Source organism: Macaca fascicularis, chromosome 7 (genome assembly GCF_037993035.2).
Source record: "Macaca fascicularis isolate 582-1 chromosome 7, T2T-MFA8v1.1".
NCBI classification, from domain to species: domain Eukaryota; kingdom Metazoa; phylum Chordata; class Mammalia; order Primates; family Cercopithecidae; genus Macaca; species Macaca fascicularis.
Window position 1 is genome coordinate 167145884 of NC_088381.1, and position 16997 is coordinate 167162880.

A 16997-nucleotide genomic window follows, 5' to 3' on the forward strand; every position below is an offset into this window, starting at 1 on the left:
GATGAGCAAGTGTCCCTTCCACTGAAGAGCTTGCAGTGCAGCTCAGGGAGAGAAATATAGCAGCAGACTGTTTTGGTGCAATGTGAAAAATGTTTCCATAGAAGGGGATGCAGCAGGTAGTGGGAGCTCAAGGCATAAAGCCATAGGAAGGCTTCTTGGAGGCAATGATGTCCGAGCTGAACCTTGAAGGACTGAGTGATTGGTCCTGCTGATGGAGTTGGCATCTGCTGGACTTGGAGCCCCAAGCAACTGATATTCAAGTATCGCTGACTGGTCCTCCACCTGCAGGCTGGGCCTCCTACTCTTGGCAACCCATCAATTCAAAACTAAAGCAATGTTATGTGCATGGTCCTATATGTTCCTCAACAACTCTCTGAGGGAGGTATATTACAGCTTATTCCACAGCAGGAGGAAGCAAAGACTAAGGAGGCTAGATCTCTTGTGTTGAGTCATACCAGCTCCAAAAACACAACCGAAAAACTCCAGAGCTCATGCACATAACCCCTGTGCCAATGTTTCTGGAACCTCCTGCACCAGAATCATGTGGAATGACTGATAAAAATCAGGATCCCAAGACCCTCTCTAAAGAGACTGAATTTAAACTTCTGGAGATGTGGTAAAGGCATCTGGATTTTTTTAAGCATGCTTTCTAGATTATCTATGCAGACACTGAAGCTTGAGAACCAATGAAGGGCATGCCACTTACTGACATATTCTCAAGAGCGTTTTTACCTGTCTGGTTCAAGCACTCACTTTCCATGGCCCAGCCTCCATGCCTGCTGTCATCATTGCTTGCTGCTTAGGACAAGGTGCATGTGAGATATTCCTAAGAACCAACCAGGCCCTCAGCTGGGGTCCTCCCTCTTCCAAGAATACTTGACCCTCCAGCTGACTGAGCTCATCATCGTGTTCAGAGCTAAAGTGCAACCCGTCTTCCTTCTCATTTCTATTTGATACTGGCAGCAATGAGACATCTCCTCTGCTAACTTAATTATGTCCATCATCACTAAAAGAAATTCACTGAGCTTCATCAAGCCTGGCAAGTTAGGGAGATGCCTGCGTCTCAGACACCGACATTAGCAACAGAAACAGATGCTGGAGGCAGACAGAGGAGGGGAGGTGGAGGCTGTCAGAGGTCAAAGGCTCCAGTACTTGACGTCATCAGCCAGGATTGCGGAAAAAACTTGGAGTCGGGAAAACCCAGGCCTACGTCCTGTCTGCCTTTTGCAAGCCGTGTGACCTTGTTCTTGCCCTTTACCTCTCTGCCTCTCAGTTTCCTTATCTGTTAAATGGGCATAGTAACAATGGCTCACAGGATCATTGTGAGGGTCATTTGAGCAGATGTGTAAGGCATGAACTAGAAATATAAGCTGATTCTAAGTGAGCCACTTAATGGCAAGGATGGGACTTATTTTGCACTGAAGAGTAGGTTTTTTTGTGGGAATGGGAAAACTGCAAAGTTTTTTTTTAAGGTTATTTGCAAATATAAATGTACTTTCTTTAAAGGTCTATTAAAAAGTGGTAAAATACTAAGAGAAAGGAGGCGACAGGGCATTTCCTGACCAAGCTGAGCTACTTGGGGTGGCCTGCAGGTGGGGACTGTCTGGCTCCTTCCTCTCCCTGCACTCGCCCTTGCCCACACCTCCTGGCACTTCATCTCATACTTAAACACCCACCACATGAGGCCTCCCCTCGACCACCTGCACGCTTTTCCTGCTGGCTGTTGGTCTTCCCATGAAGAGCCATGTCCTCACTCGGGACCCCCTCCAGGCCCTGCTCAAATCCCTCTTTCATTGGCCTGGCCCTCCCAGATGACCCACAGAACAGCATCCCTGCACCTGCAATCTTCCCCTTGCATGGATCACCATCCCTCACCATCTGACCAGCACCATCCCTCACCATCTGACCAGCACCATCCCTCACCATCTGACCAGCACCATCCCTCACCATCTGACCAGCACCATCCCTCACCATCTGACCAGCACCATCCCTCACCATCTGACCAGCACCATCCCTCACCATCTGACCAGCACCATCCCTCACCATCTGACCAGCACCATCCCTCACCATCTGACCAGCACCATCCCTCACCATCTGACCAGCACCATCCCTCACCATCTGACCAGTTTATTCAGCTGTGCTCAGCTGCTGCCCCCAAGTACCCAGACTGCCTACTTGTTCACATCTCAGCACCTGGAAAGCTTCCTGGTCACTCAATAAATAATCAATACCATCTAATTAATGACTCAGTTATGTGGGTTCTGTGCCAGTTAATTCATACATCCAGCCAGAGAGATAGGGGCTATTGTTCCCATTTTATAGATAATGGAAATGAAGCTCGGAGGAAATGAGCGACTGGCCAAGGTCTCACAGCCAGTAAGTAAGGGTGTAAGTAATAGGAATTCAAATTCAGGTCCATCTGAATCCCATCCACAAACCCAGCACTTTGCCTCAAGGCTCCAAAGGGCAAGTAGATAACGAAGGGGCTAAGTGGCTGAGAACATACTGGACTGATCAGAAAACCAGTGCGACACACTGCACAGCCATATGATAGGCCCGTCCAGATCCAAACCACGGCTAATGAACCCCTGACTCTCCAGCCTCACCACCCACAGCAGCAGCCCCTTTCCCAGGGCTGTCGGCTGTGAGAAACCTAGAGTACTCCGCAGTCCCCAGGGAAGCGCTCAGTGAAGCCATCTGGGCCCACTTGTCGTGGGAGCAGTAGAAAAGACCTCTCTGCAAGGGTTCCAGGAAACTCACTGCTCCCCACCCAGGGTTCAGGGAAGGCAGGAGGGGAGCAAACCTTTGCTGATAATATTCTCCGCCCAGGCTCACACTGGCCCTTCTCCACCATCCCTCTTCTCACCCTCAGGACAGCTGTGCATGACGGAGGCAATCAGGGCCATGCAGACTGGGCCTGTGACACCTCTGGGGAAACGGTGCACATATACCATGCGATGAGAGGCTTTACTTACAGTCGTGCAACCTGGTAACCCAGGGCATCATCCCATTTTAGAGAAATGAAAACAGAGGCTCAGAGACAGGACCTGACTTATGTAAGTTTCCCCAGTTAATGAAAAACCAAACTGGGATCCAAACCCATTATCTGATCCGAAAATCCACACTCAGCCCATCCACCACGACACCTACACTCTTGAGCTCATGCATGTTAATTCATTTTGTCTTTGCTATGACCCAGGAAGAGAGGTATTAGAAATTAGCAAACTCCTCAATCGGCCCAAATCAAAGGGCTGTGATAAGGGATCACCTCCTATGTGATTTCAATCTAAAAAATCCACAGTGTTTCATTATAAACATAATCATCTTAAACAAGAGGTAAGTCTTGCTGCAGGAAAGTCACTGATAAACACTACACAAACCAGCAACAGCCCACCAGACACACCAGGAAAGCAAAAAGGAAAAATACCTGAAGTATCCCCCTACTTTTACCCCCTCTTCAATCAGTCCTGATGGACAGAACCCACCAAAACATGGTCAGCTTCTCTCATAGCTGGGAAGTAGTAGAATCAGAATCAAAATCCAAGCTACTCTAACTCCAGAATTCAAACATTTTCCCCTATACTTCACTGCCTGTTAACATTATTTCATTCATTCTTACAGCAACCCAAACACCAATTATTATCCTTATGGTGGCAGACTATATTTTCCAGAAAGAGCCACATCCCATCCCAGAGCCTTACCATGTCCCCAGCAAGAGCTGCAGCCTGTGTGTCCTCTCCTTGAGCCTGGATGGGCCTCAGTGAGTGTGTTTAACAACAGATGACCCAGTGACCACGCTGTGAAGAAGCCCAGGGCACACGAGGAGGCTGCGAGTAGATGTCGCTGCTGACAATCCCTTCTGAAATCTCAACCAACAGCCAGCAGCCAGCACCAGATACATGAGTGTGGAAGCTCCAGGTAACTCCAGCCCAGCCACCATCTGACTGCAACCCCATGAGAGGTCCTGCCTAAGAACTGCCCAGCTGAGCCCAGAACCAGGAGAGATTACAATAATAAATGAGTATTGATGGTTTATACCACCAAGTATGAGGTGGCTTGCTACACAGCAATACAAAACCAGAGGCTCACCTTTAAAATGAGTAGCTGTGGCTCAAGGTTATGAAGTGACCTGTCCAAAGGTGAAAGGCAAAAAGCCAAATCTCCAGGCTAACCATGTCTGACACTGGGATGCTCTCCAGGAGCAGGAGGAAGGATGGGGAGGCCATTACTTTGCCACTTCATTCATTGCATGTGTTCCCTTTGGCTTGTTAAACCACGAGGCCTTCTTTTACTCAGGAAAATAAAGGAAGGATGTTTGCCGGTGTCGTTTCTGCGTGGGGAGATGAATATAATATAATCCTGGTCTGTAATGACTATTCACATAAAAATCATGTTTTCTTTACAGAGAGCCTCTCTCCCTTTTTCTCTCCCTCAAATCAATCCAAACTGCAAGAACTATGAAAAGTACAGCCTTCAAGATGATCTTCAATCTGTCAGATTTGCAGTCCTTCATTATAAGCACAATCATCATAAATGAAAGATAAGGCTTGGTGCAGCACCGTTCATCATGGAAAGATGCTAACTCGCCAGCCCGTCTGTCTGTGAGAACTGCTGTTCCGTGTGGGTGAAGTGGGGGGAACGAAACCTGGAGGAGGTGGTTAAATGCCCCCATCAGCCAGGGGACGCTCGGAGGTGGAGCCCACCAGAACCGGCATGGCAGCCCAGGCTGAGCGAATTCCTTCCCACACACTTTCTGGTTCCTTCTCAAACTTCTCCAAGGCAACAGATTTTTCACTTTCTTTTAAGATTTCTTTTTTGCTCAGAGAAAGAAAGAAGTTACCGCACACCGAGTTCTTACACTCCAGGCATTGTGGGGCCACGCTGTAGACAGTGTCTCAAATGCTTTATAGCTACCCTGGGAGGGGAGCGTTATTTCGGGTAGCAGGAGTGGGGCTGCAGAGTCGAGACAGATGTGGGTTTGAATCCCCTGATACTCAGTAGCTGTGCAAACTGATGCTCAATAAATGAATGCTTGATAGAGAGAAAATAAAATATAAGGCTTGCTCTCATTTTCATCCCATCCTCTTCCCTCTCACCACCACACAACCCCATCTACAAATGCACAGAAAAGGTTTAATCCTGCATAAAGACTAGGTTCACCATTCCCAAGGTGGAGCCCAGGCAGGTCGCTGCCTTCTAAGCTTATGAATCTCACCCCAATGGCACTTACTATCATCTGTAAGTAGAACATAACCAAGCCTCTTCCCCAGACCTGGGGGAGCTGAAGGAAGAGTCCGACCCCGAGGGGAGAGTGAGATGCACAGATCGCACCATCCTGAGAAAACTATGGGACTCAGGGACAGTGCAGGGGCTGGGGGTATTGTCACAGCAGACTAAAGGCCTCTAGAAGAGTTGGATGTGATGAGAAGTAATAGAAAATTCCAGTAGGTGGCCAGTAGTAGCCAGAGTGCCGTGCACTTCCTGTCATCCAGACAGCTCTGGAGAGAACAAGGGGACCCAATGGTGCTAACCCTGCTCTCACCAAGAGCACCAGCTACTTATGGGACAGGCTGTGAATACCCACGGGCTCATCAGTCCCTTCTAATGGCATTACTAATTGCAGGCATACTTTGGAGATACTGCACTCATGGTTCTAGACCACCACAATAAAATGAATATCAGAATAAAGTGAGTCACACACATTTTTTTGGTTTCCCAGTGTGTATAAAAGTTATGTTTATACCATACTGTATTTTTAGTCCATTTTCACACTGCTGATAAACACATACCCGAGACTGGGTAATTTATTTTTTTTAAACAAAAACAGGTTTAATGGACTCACAGTTCCATGTGGCTGGGGAGGCCTCACAATTATGGCAGAAGGCGAAAGTCATGGCTTACACAGTGGCAGAGAGAGAATGAGAACCAAGCAAAAGGAGGTTTCCCCTTATAAAACCATCAGATCTTCTGAGATTTATTCACTACCATGAGAACATATGGGGGAAATCACCCCCATGATTCAATTATCTCCCACCAGGTCCCTTCACATGGGAATTATGGGAATTATAATTCAAGAAGAGATTTGGGTGGGAACACAACCAAACCATATCAACTGTAGTCTATTAAGTGTGTAGTAGCAGTCTGTCTGAAAAACAATATACATACCTTAATTTAAAAATACGTTATTGCTAAAAAATGCTACCAATCATCTGAACCTTCAACAAGTCCTAATCTTTTTGCTGTTGGAGGGCCTTGCCTCGGTGTTGATGGCGGCTAACTCATCAAGGTAGTGGTTGTTGAAGATTGGGGGTGGCTGTGGCAATTTCTTAAAATAAGACATTGATGAGGTTTTCCACATCAATGGACCCTTCCTTCCCAGAAAGATTTCTCTCCAGCATGCAAGCTGTTTGATAGCATTTTACCTACCACAGAACTTCTTTCAAAATTGGAGTCAACTCTGCCACTTTATCAACTACACTTCCAGAATATTCTAAATCCTTTGTTGTCATTTCAACAATGTTCAGAACATCTTCACCAGGAGTAGATTCCTTCTCAAGAAATTTTCTTTACTCATCCATAAGAAGCAACTCTTCATCCATTCAAGTTTGATCATGAGATTGCAGCAATTCAGGCTCCACTTCTAATTCTAGTTCTCTGCTACTTTCACCACATCTGCAGTTACTTCCTCCACCAAAGTCTTGAAATGCTCAAAGTAATCCACGAGGGTTGGAATCAACTTTTGTTCCAAATTCCGGTTAATGTTGATGACCTCCTCTGTGAATCATGCGTGTTCTGCATGGTGAATCCTTTCCAGAAAGTTTTCAATTGCTTTACCCAGATCCATCAAAGGAATCACTATCTATGGTAGCTTTAGCCCTACGAAATGTACTTCTTAAATAATAAGATCTGAAAGTTGAAATTACTCCTTGATCCTTGGGCTACAGAACGGATGTTGTGTTAGCAGGCATGAAAGCAACATTCATCTCCAGGTACATCTCCATCAGAGTTCTTGGGTGACCAGGTGCATTGTCAATGAGCAGTCATGTATTGAAAGAAATCTTTTTTTTTCTGAACATCAGATCTCAACAGCAGGCTTAAAATATTCACTAAACCATGCTATAAGTGATGTGCTATCATCCGGGCTTTGTTGTCCCATTTATAGAGCACAGGCAGCATAGATTTATCATCATTTTTAAGGCCCTAGGCTTTTCAGAATGGTAAACCAGCATCAGCTTCAACTTAAAGTCACCGAGCTGCATTAGCAGTTAATAAGAGAGTCAGCCTGTCCTTTAAAGCTTTGAAGCCAGGCATTGACTTCTCCTCTCTAACTATGAAAGTCCTAGAGAGCATCTTCTTATCTAATATACAGCTGCTTCACCTACATTGAAAATCTGTTGTTAGTGTTACCACCTTCATCAATTATCCACCTAAATTATCTTCTGGATAACTTGCTGCAGCTTTGACATCAACACTTGCTGCTTCACCTTGCACTTTTATGTTATGGAGGCAGCTTATTTCTTTAAACCTCATGAAATAACCTCCACTAGCTTCAAATGTTCTTCTGCAGCCTCCTCACTTCTCTCAGCCTTCATAGAATTGAAGAAAGTTAGGATTTCGCTCTGGATCATGCTTTGACTTGGAGGAATGTTGTGGCTGGTCTTATCTATTCAAACCACTAATACTTTCTCCACATCAGCAATAAGGCTGTTTTCACTTTCTTATTATTCATGAGTACACAGGAGCAGCACTTTTAATTTCTTTCAAGAATTATTCCTTTACATTTACAACTTGGCTAATTAGTGCAAGAGGCCTAGCTTTCAACCTGTCTCAGCTTTAGACATCCTTTCTTCACTAAGCTTAATCATTTCTAGCTTTTGATTTAAAACGATAGACATGTGATCCTTCCTTTCACTTGAACACTTAGAGGCTATTGTACGGGGTATTAACTGGCCTAATTTCAATGTTGTTGTGTCTCGGAGTAAAGAGGCCCAAGGAGAGAAAGAGATAGATGGAGGAATGGCTGGTCAATGGAGCAGCCAGAGCACACCATCTTATTTGGACACACTTCGTGGTGCCCCAAAACAGTTACAGGAGTAACATTAAGATCACTGAGCACAGATCGCCATTACAAATATAACAATAATGAAAAAGTGTGAAATATTGTGAGAATTACTAAAATGTGACACAGAAACACAAAGTAAGCACATGCTGTTGAAAAATTGTGCCAATAGACTTGTTTAACGGGGGTTGCCATAAACCTTCAATCTGAAGAAAAGAAATGAAAACCGTGAAGGGCAATAAAGCAAAGTGCAAAAGAACGAGGTATGCCTATACTAAATACCGGTGACACACTGTCACTCACACATCACATCTGCACCTTAATTCAAACAACTGTCCTAAAACAAAGTTGCATTGCAGTGCTTATAACGCAGGGCCCACAAGCTCCAATTAATTTATAGGAGAATGGTTATTACTAGGGACCACTTGCTTGGAGGGTCCAAGCCCCAAGGGAAAGTGAGATGCACAGATCTCAACATCCTGAGAAAACTGTGAAGCTCAGGGACAGTGGAGGGGGTGGGAGAATTGTCAAAGTCGCTTTTTCCAGGACCCTGATAAGGCAAACACCCATTATATATCACCACAGTCCTGGGGCAAAGGCACTCAATAACTACTTTCCGAAAGAATGAATGAATAAATGGATGAGCCAAATGTTCCATTAGACACTACTGTATAGTTCGTATCATTTAATAAAGTGATGCTGCTCCATACACTCACTGAGCCTCAGTTTCCCAATTTGTAAAAGAAAGACGATATGACCAACCTTATAGTGTTGTAAGGTTAAGTTATATATGTCCAAGGTCTGTCCACCTATAACCATCAATATATGTTCAATCAAGTTCAGCAAATACTGAATCACCTTTAGTGTTGTTGTTAGCTACCATTTATTTAGCATCTACTAAGTGCTAGCAGCTTCCTAGGCTTCCTAACACTTATAATAGTTCTTCAAAGTAGAAAATATGATCTCCTTTATCATGCAGTATTTATGAGAGCTAAAGAAGTAAAAAGGTTAATACAGAATAATACAATAACTTCCACACTCCTAGAGAATGGCAGACCAAGTGCGCAAAGGCACTGTCACAAATCAAAACAAGACTGTCGCAAATCAAAACAAGACTGTCACAAATCAAAACAAGACTGTCTCAATAACATGGACTTTTTGACACATCAATGGGCTTTCAAGGTATGTGGAAGTCTTCAAACCGGCCAGTCTTCCTCAAAATGTGAGCTAAATCTAAAGCTGGTTAAATATAGTTTGGCTGTGTCCCCACGCAAATCTCATATTGAATTGTTCCCATAATCCCCACATGTAGTGGGAGGGACCTGTGGGAGATAGTTGAATCATGGGGGTGGTTACCCCCATACTGCTGTTCTTGTGGTAGTGAGTGAATTCTCATGAGATCTGATGGTTTTATAAGGGGTTTTCCCCTTTTGCTTGGCACTTCTCCTGCCCACTGCCATGTAAGATGTGCCTTTCCTCTTCCTTCACCTTCCACCATGATTGTGAGGCCTCCCCAACCATATGGAACTGTGAGTTTATTAAACCTCTTTTCTTTATAAATTACCCAGTCTCAGGCATGTCTCTATTAGCAGCATGAGAACAGACTAATACAGTTGGGATAAGCTGGCAGTGTATGAAATGAAGAGGTTTGCTGGCCTTGAGGATGAGCACCAATTACCATTGCAATTAGGATCCTGAGCCTGGGACAAAGAGCAAGGTGGAGGAGTTGAGCCTGGCAGTCCTTGCAGATATGAGATGCTCAAAGGTGATGGATATGTCTTCAAGTCTTCGGTGCACCTGATTCACAGCAGAACTAGACAGAAATCTCTGGAGGAAAGCATCCCTCAATTAGGCCCTCAGGAGTAAAAAATCTGAAAATAAGATTAAAAAATAAGCAGTCAGCTCACAATGAAAAGTCACAGAAAGAGAAGATGGCAAGTATCTGTCAGTGGCAGTCAATAAATGTAACAAATAATAGATTCAAACACCTCAGGACTGCAGATATGAAATAATCCAATGCATACTATATCAATGTATGAAACGTAAAAAGAAGGTAAGAAATGCATAAAGAAAATAACATTGGAATCACAAAGATAAAAAGTAAACAAGAGACCATCAGGAATGACCAAATAGGTTTAAAAAATAACCAAACAGAACTTCTAAAACTGAAAATTTTAATTGATTTTTTAAAAATTCAATGGATGCTTGACAAGTTGATTACACACAACTAATAATAAAATATGTGAACCCCAGGATAAGAGTCTGATCAAATTACCCAAAATACAGTATCAAGAGATAAGGAAACAGAAAATATAAAGGTAATGAAAGACATACAGAGAATAGAATAAGAAGCTCTGACATATATCCAGTCAGAGTCCTAGAAGGAGAGTGAGATATATAAGAATAGAGGTAATATTTCAAGAGATACTAGCTGAAAACTTTCTAGAACAAACAGAAGACATATATCCAAGATTCAGAAATTACACAATATATTCCAAGTAAGAGTAAATGTTTCAGGTCCTTTCAGATGCCTATAGTGAATCTTTAAAACACCACAGGCAAAAATAAGATTTTTTTAAAGCCGCCAGACAAAAAGTAGAGACAATCTTGAAAGGAATAATCAGAAGACTGAAAACAAACTTTTCACCTCCATAAAGACAGCCAGAAGAAATGTGATGGTGCCTTCAAAGTGTGGAGATGCCAACCCAGAATTGTGTACTTCACAAAACTGTGTACCCAACAAGAGCGAAAGTAAAACAAAAATATTCAGATACGTGTGGTTGGGAGTAAACCACCACGCCTCCCCTAAGGAAGGAAAGAAAATAATCACAAAAAGGTCCTTGTGAAAAGCAAGAAGAAACGGTGAGCAAATAAGCTGATAAACACGCATGAACATTAACAAAACAATAAGGTAACAATAAAGTCTAATTTATAAAGCCATAGAAAAGTCATAGAATTAAAATATTATACAACAATAACTTGTAAGTTGGAAGGGTAGTAACTTGATTTGGGATATTCTAACGTCCTTTTATTAATCAAAGGGGATTAAGATATTGCTTAGTATGTCGTTAAATTAAATATGCATGATAATGTGTCCAGGACAATCAGGAAAACAAAAGGTCAAATTTCAAAGCAGTAGAGGAGAATAAAAATTGAATAAAAATATGCAAATGAATAATTTTTAAAAACAACCTTTAATCAATGCTTCCACCCAGGCAATAAAGAAGAAAAGAGGATATTTAAAAAGTGAAAAAAGAAAAATAACAAACTAAGGTAATAGAAACAATTAGAAATCAATCATGTAAATAAATGTAAGTGAACTAAATTAACCAATCCAAGACAAGATAATCCAGAATATTTTTTAAATTACAAGAAACACCCAGCTATATTTACTACCTAGTTTAAGAAGTAAAATATTATCAGCAAAATTGAATCATCTATCGGCCACTTCCTGATCACAAACCCATCCCCTTCTACCTGGGGGAAAAGAAATAAAACTGTATTCAGTTCAGTGTCTATTATAACTAGGCAGACCCACACTGCTACAAATGTAAATACTACTACTACACACACACACACGCTTTTTTTTTTGCACATCACATTTTTGCTCAAAATTACATTCAAAAGATTTGTCCGTTCTGATACATGTAACTTTAGTTCACCAATTTTCACTGCTGTATTATTTTTATAAGAATAAAAACAAAATGCCACATAAATAATAATGCCACAATTGATTTATCCATTCTCCTGTCGGTTGGCATTGCTATTTTAGAAACTACTGCTATAAACGTTCTTATTTATAACTCCTTGTTTACATTTGCAAAAGTTTCTCTCTAAGGTAAATATTTGGGGTGTGGAATTTCTAGTTTATGGAACACAAATATCTTCAATTTTCCCAGATAAGGCCAAATCAAAAGTAGCTGTACCAGATGGCCACATTTCTTCCAATGCCAGACTAGGTAATTGGGACCAATTTCCCCACTTTAAAACCCAGAAAATCTGAATAATTTTTTTAATTCAAAAATAAAAATTAAATGCCTGAAGGCATTGGAGAGTTATCAAGACAGTGAAGAATTACAGGGCCAAAATCCAGGAAAAGAAGAAAACTCAATGAGACAAACACAGCATGAGATTTTGAAAAATTTATAACACTACAAGTGTTATAAATTTAAATATAAAATTAAAGTTCAGGGACCATCAGTTGGTGGACTTCCTAAACCACCAACACCAAAAGTGGTGTCCACTTTTTCTATTATGCTCTTTTCTCCTTTTCTTTGTTTCTGCCTTTCACAGGGAGACTGATTGAGTTTTGGTTTTTAAATGACACTAAAGGTATATACTCTAGGAGTAAAGGCAAACCAGAAATATGCTGTCCTTCAAAGGGATTAAAGTCCTATTTGAAACTTCGCCATCCCTAATTGACTTAAGGAGATCAAGCATTGCTAGCGCCCTGCCAGAACCAAACACTAGACTTCCCGAGAGAGGGATATAATATGATCATCCTAGTTCTCAATTTAAATCTACAGTTTTTCCAATATTCAGTCAAAACCACACACACGAGAAGGCAAAATAACATAGCTGACAACAAAGAGAAACAATAGGGAAACTTTCCATAAGTCTTCCAGTTACGGGAGGTATCATATCCAGACTTCAAAAATAGCTAGCTTCTTATGTTCAAGGAAATAAAAGATTGAGAATTACATAGAGAACCAGAAACCGTAGAGATGATTCAAACATAAAGTCTAGGACTGAAAAACAGAATAGCTGAAATTAAAAATTCAGTAAATAGGTTTAGTAACAAATAAGATATAGCTGAAGAAATAATCAGTAAGCTAAAAGATATGCTAGAAGAAAAGGTCTAGAATAGTTCATGGAGAGACAGGAAGACAGGAAAAAGACAAGAGAAAATGTAAGAAGTATATAAGATACATAAAATTGGAGTCCCAGAAAAACAGGAAAAAGAGTAAGGCAGAAGCAATATTTAAAGAAACGATGGCTGCATCTGGGCATGGTGGCTCATGCCTGTAATCCCAGTACTTTAGGAGGCCGAGGTGGGCAGATCACGAGGTTAGGAGTTCGAGACCAGCCTGATCAACATGGTGAAACCTTGTCTCCACTAAAAATACAAAAATTAGCTGGGTGTGGTGACACACCCCTATAATCCCAGCTACTCAGGAGGCTGAAGCAGGAGAATTGCTTGAACCTGGGAGGCAGAGGTTACAGTGAGCCGAGATCGTGCCATTGCACTCCAACCTGGGTAACAGAGTGGACTCCATTTCAAAAAAATGAAAAAAAAAGAAACAATGGCCGAAATTTTTCAAAAAGTGGTCAGTTTTATTTAGAAAGATTCAAGAAGCACTATGAATCCCCAACCAAAATAAATACAAAGGGAACCACACCTTGGCACATTTTACCCAAACTATTGAAAATCAAAAGCAAAGAGAAAATCTTAATATCAGAGAGAAACAAATACACATTACCTTCAAAGGAGCAAGAATAATACTGGCATCTGACTTCTCAATAGAAACAAAACCAGAAGATAATCAAATGCTGTCTATAAAGTATTGGAAAGAAAATTTGCCAAGAATTCACAGGAAAAATATCTTTCAACAATAAAGGTGAAATAAAGGATTTTTAGTCTGGGAGAAATACACTTTCAAACTGAGAAAATTCACACTGGCAAACCCACTAATACTGAAGGAAATACTGATAGATATTCTTCAGACAGGAGCTTAGAAATACAGGAAGACATGAAAAATGACAGAAAGGTGAATGTGGCCGGGCGCGGTGGCTCAAGCCTGTAATCCCAGCACTTTGGGAGGCCGAGGCGGGCGGATCACAAGGTCAGGAGATCGAGACCACAGTGAAACCCCGTCTCTACTAAAAATACAAAAAATTAGCCGGGCGCGGTGGCGGGCAACTGTAGTCCCAGCTACTCAGGAGGCTGAGGCAGGAGAATGGCGGGAACCCGGGAGGCGGAGCTTGCAGTGAGCCGAGATCGCGCCACTGCACTCCAGCCTGGGCAACAGCGTGAGACTCCGTCTCAAAAAAAAAAAAAAAAAAAAGAAAGGTGAATGTGTAGGTGTATGTAAATGAACCTTAATATACAAAACATAATGACTTGTGGGATATGAATAATACGGTGAAATAAAATGCTTAGAAACTATAACATATAAACAGAAAAGGAAGTAAATGATGTTAAAGTACTCTTTTTGTTTTTTGGGTTTTTTTTTGAGACCGAGTCTCACTCTGTCACCCAGGCTGGAGTGCAGTGGCGTGACCTCAGCTCACTGGAAGCTCCGCCTCCCGGGTTCACGCCATTCTCCTGCCTCAGCCTCCCGAGTAGCTGGGACTACAGGCGCCCGCCACCACGCCCGGCTAATTTTTTGTATTTTTAGTAGAGGCGAGGTTTCACCGTGTTAGCCAAGATGGTCTCGATCTCCTGACCTCGTGATCCGCCCACCTCAGCCTCCAAAAGTGCTGGGATTACAAGCGTGAGCCACTGCGCCCACTCGACGTTAAAGTACTCTAAGACTTCTGCATTGTCTAAGAAGTGGGGAAAGTACTGTTAAAAAAAAAAAAAATCAAAGATACCTGTTATCATCTCTGGGGCAGCAGTTTTCAGAATGTGGCTCATAGACCCCTGGGAGTCCCCAAGGGCAAAACTATTTTCATAGTACTAAGGCTTATTTACCTCTTTTAACTTCGTTGATACTTGCACTGATGGTGCAAAAGCCACAGTGGATAAAACTGCTGGCAGCTTGTATAAAGCATGACAGTGGTAAGAAATTGTACTACTAGTCATTGTAGTCTTTACTGCGGTGTAATTGCAGAAAAAAAGAAAAAAAAAAGAAAGGGCAATTGACTACGCTTGCTGGAACAGTGAAAAAGTATTAATTATTATTAAATTACAAACTTGTACTACACATTTTAAAATATGCTATGTGATGAAATAGAACATAGGCATGGAGCACAGCTGCTTTATCCTGAAATCAAATGGTGATCTCAAGAAAAGCACTTGTGTAGTTAAGTTGCGAGGTGCACTGCCACTTTTTCATCCAAGACCATTTTTACTTGCAAGAATAACTGACAGGGAAACTATGGTTATTCCAAATTGATTATTTGATAGACATCCTCTCAAAATTTAAGGTAGTAAACATGTCACTTTCAGGAAAATAATGTACAGTGTATGTTATAAATGATACATAATTTAAGCTTCAAATAATAATTACAATTTTATAAAACTTACCTTGGCCATCCTGAGCTTGATAGATTCCCAATATTTAAAGAATTTTGTAGTAAAATTAATGATGACATAAACAAATGTAATTTTCAAATATTATATAATCAAATGTGTCAACATTTGGAAGACCTGAACAACTCAGTGAAGCAATATTTTCCAAATGACCAGTGAATACTGATACAAAATTACACATGAGTGAAAACCTATTCAAATTGTGAGGGAGACCAATAGATTTTTATGAAAATTTCATTGATCTGGCTTCAGATTCCACTTTGCTACTAACCTTTAAGAAATTACCACTTGTGAATGTTTTGTATATGACTGAAGAAGATAACCTCAGTATTCTGAAAAAGCCATTAAATAGTCCCCTTGTTTCCAACTACATATCTGAATGAGGCCACACATTTTCTTTGTATATTTCAAACAAAACAACATATCACAACAAATTGAATGCAGAAGCAGGTATAAGGACATCGCTGTCTTCTTTCTACTAAGCTATACATTAAAGAAACAGAGCAAAATGGAAAATAATGTCATCTTCTCAGTATTTTTTGTTTTAGAAAAGATAGTTATTTTTCACAAAAATAAGTTATGTCTAATAACTAGTACTTATTACTTTAAAGTGAATTAATAAATATTTTAAATTTTTCTTGGTTTTAACTTCTTTTACAATAAGATATTGATAATGTAATCCAGAAAAATAAAAATCATTTTGTCTAACAATTTTTAAGAATATAAAGAGGTTCAGAGACCAAATAGTTTGAGAACCAGAGTTCTAGGATGATCATTAAAAGAATAGCAAAAGAACATATAAATACTAAGTTAAGAAAAGAGAAAAAAAGAATAATTAAAAAAAGAATGAATCCAAAAGAGGGCAAGAAAGAAGGAAAAAAAAAAAAAACATAGGTTGGACAGAAGAAATAGACTATATTGGTCGTTATATTAAGTGCAAATGCACAAAGACTGTCAGATAAGATTTAACATTTAAGAAAAACATGCTGCTCATATGATACACAATTCAAATATAAGGATACAGAAAGATTAGAAGTAAAAGAATGGAAAGATATCTTAATGTAAACACTAACCAAGAGAAGCTGGTATAACTCATTAATATAAGACAATGTAGACTTCAAGGAAGAAAATGTGACTAGATATGAAGACAGGTATTTTCTAAAATACAAAGTCTAATTTTCCAGAAAGAGATAATAGTTCTAAATGTGCATGCACCTAATAACATAGCCTCAAAATATATAAAGCAAAAACTAACAGAACTAAAACGAGAAGTAGAAAAAATCATCACCACAGTGGCAAATTTTAACACATATCTTTCTAATTGATAGCACAAACAGACCAAAAACATTAGCAAGGATATGGAAGTTATTAAGAATTAAGTTATTAAGAATAAAATTAAGAATTTGGGGGAATTAAGAAATACACTGCTAAGAAATACACTGGGTCAAACAAAAAGAATGCAATGGAAATTAGAAAATATTTTAACTAAATGATAATTAAACTACATGATTTGATAATTTGTGGGATGCACAAAAGCCATATTTAGGGGGAAATTGATATGGACTTAAATGTATGTATTATAAAAGAAGTAAAGTTGAAAGACCATGATGCAAACTTCCATCTCAAGAATCTGAAAAAGGAAATAGCAAATTAAACCTAAAGAACATGGTTGGAGGAGTGGCT

General features: G+C 40.5%; 1 long non-coding RNA gene across 1 annotated transcript in view; it reads right to left on the reverse strand.

The window, feature by feature from the left end:
- Positions 1-9930, reverse strand: part of LOC102136795 (uncharacterized) — a 33255-nt gene extending 23325 nt beyond the window's left edge. The window contains exon 1 of the long non-coding RNA XR_010576883.2: positions 9738-9930. This is a non-coding gene — a long non-coding RNA (uncharacterized lncRNA). The remainder of the gene's footprint in view (positions 1-9737) is intronic.
- Positions 9931-16997: the final 7067 nt, after the last annotated feature.